Raw genomic sequence first — 2,774 nt, 5'->3', positions numbered from 1 at the left:
GCGGGAAGGCTGGAGGTTCCGGGGAGGTGAGGCTGCTTGGCCTTAGTGATTGGTGTGGCCAAAGGGGAGCGAGCCACCTCTGCAAAGGTCCAAGGAAGAGTCGCCTTTACCCAAGTAATACCGACAAGAGAGCGGCGGGCGCAGCTGGCGGCGCGGCGGAGTCTCCGCAAGGGAGCGGACCAGCGTGGGGCGCACACGCACGCGCGCACGCACTCGCGCCTTCGGTCCCCGCAGAGAGGGGTCGCCAGTGCTGTGCCTGAATCCGTGCCCTTGCGGGGAGAGCGGGCCTTTGCACCCTCTGCGCCGGGGCCCCTTGCTGCTCTTCTGCGTTCCAAGATCCAAGAATACTGCCAGGAATTTCCATGGGAAAGGCAGCAACCTTCCGCACACTCTGGTGGCCCCATGGGGTCAGCAAGGACCTTTGGGGGCTCCACGTCCTGGGGTTGGGCCACCTTCCTGAGGGAACCTCTGTCCTCCTGGGGCAGCCTCCTGGGCTTGACTATTGCTGACCTCAGAGCCACCCATTGTGGTCACAGACTGGGGCCCTAGATGGTGAGTTAAGGGCTAAAACTACCCTTCTGGAAATTCCGACAGAGGGATCCTGCTGCCCCCATCTTTTGCTCCCAAATAAGTTCCACTGAGTTTTTCAACCCCACCCCATTAAGGAAGAAAAATAAATTAGTGTCTTAAGGGCTTCTGTCCTGGGACCCAGGGTTGTGAACTCAGGAGGGCACGTGGAAGGCGGCTGCCCTCTTCCTCATCCACACTAGCTGGGGCAGGCCTTCCTCCACTTTCTTCTACCTTAGCGTCACAAAATCTGGTCCAGATCTTCCCTACCTGAGCCAAGGAAAGGAAAGAAAAAAGAGGGACAGAGGAAGGAAGCAGGGAAGCTCCCCAAATCCCCCAGGCTGGAGGTGACTGTGGCTTCATGTGTGTGAAAGGCAGTATCTCCGCCTGGGAGATTAGCCAGCGAGAAGCGACACTGAGTGTGAGGCACGTGTGTTCCTACCTCTGTGTGGGCAAGGCCATGTGAGCACCGACACATGTCTATTCTGTGAGAAGGTACATGAGCGTAAGTGTCTGAAGGAAAACCTCTGGGTACTGGAAATCCAAAGGAATGGTCTCCACCCAATGCTCCCACCCCCAGCAGGCACTGCTGCCCTTTCAATTCGGGGGAGCCCACTTCGAACCAAATTACTATTCCAAGTGAGTCAGCTCTCCTTGCTATCTGGACTTCTGCCTTTCCGCCTACCTGCATTGGAGGGTCCTCTCCTATCTTAGTTCTAGTCAGAAGTGTGTGTGTGTGTGTGTGTAGTTCCCATGAAGTCCCTTGCACCAGCCAAACACTTTGAGCCAGTCACAAGTGGCTGTCTCAGTAAACCACAGAATTAGATGGGGCTTCCAGAAATGACCAGGTCCCTGTCCCTATTTTTAGGCAGGACTGTAATCCACAGAACAAAATTCATTCAAATCATTCATTGACAAATATTTTTGAGCACCTTCCATGTGCTGGACACTGGTTTAGGCATTGAGGATACGATAAAGGAGCAGATTGCATAACGTGGCTAAAATGCTTCCCAAACTCACCCTCACACTGCTGCCTCACCCCTTTCCTTCTTGATCTAGCCTCAGCAGACTAGAGGGTGGACTGCCTGTTAATGCCCAGAGTAAGCAGCACTCACGGCCTCTTCCCTCTCAGAGGTGGTTCTCAGAAGATCAGAGATGGCTGACTTAGCTTTTCAATGCCGTGTCCTCGGCAGAGGTCCAGTACGAATTCCCGTTTCTCTTTCTATGTCTTATGTTCTCTGTGGCTGCGTAATTCCTTAGAGACTGAGGATACTCAAGATGGGATGTTATACGTGGATATCTGAGGTCTCACTGGAGTTGAGATCCCCTTTCCCAGAAGACAGGGATTATGAACGTGTGGGTCGGAGGTGACGTGGAATGCAATGGGGAGTATGAGCACCTATGTAGAGGAGCTAAAAGGGGAAACTTGCATGAGGACAGACATGACGGCATAAAAGTTTGGGAAGGATTTGGCTTAGGGACAGTAATGCCAGCGGCGAGGCACAGTCTCACCTCCACCTGCTCCCTGGCTGTCACAGCACTCGGGAGCTTTGAAGTCTATGAATTTCTAGATTGGTTTCATGTTGTCCAGGTCCCCAAGATGGCTGCGATTTTAATTGCTGAATAATGTATGTGCTTAGTGTTTCCAGTGACATAAACCCCATAGCAGACCCTTACTCCAGACCTCTGGGCTCAGCCTCACAACACATGGATTACGACCCGGATCCAACACACTAAGCAGCAGTTTCAGAAACATTAGTCGTATGCCCACCTCTGGGAAGGGGCAGAATGGTAACTTCTAGCATATCTAACTTGCAATCATGGCATTCCTAATTCCCATGCTGCTTTCAGGTCAGTAATCATGTGATTTCAAATTGTTCATCATCAAAAGAAGAGACTATGCAATGATGCCAGTGGGAATGGTATGCTTACCATCCTCAAATTGAACTTCATCAGTGGCCAAATGCCTCTGGCACCATGCTGGGAAGTTGGTGAACACCCCTACTGCCATCAGAAAGGACCCTCAGAAAACGTCTGCAATGAGGCACAGCCATCACAGTCTTCATCAAGGAATCGGGTAGTTTTCATCTGCTGTTCTCTTAAAGACCCCCAAGTGGAAATGTGGAAACTCAGCTACTGGTAACATCACTGTGATTGGAAACCAGTTTGCACACCTTTTGAAAATGCCTTTCCAGACTCAGAGGGCC

The sequence above is a fragment of the Tupaia chinensis genome, unplaced genomic scaffold, assembly GCF_000334495.1.
Source record: "Tupaia chinensis unplaced genomic scaffold, TupChi_1.0 Scaffold000074_1, whole genome shotgun sequence".
Lineage (NCBI taxonomy): Eukaryota > Metazoa > Chordata > Mammalia > Scandentia > Tupaiidae > Tupaia > Tupaia belangeri.
This window is presented reverse-complemented; position numbering follows the sequence as displayed.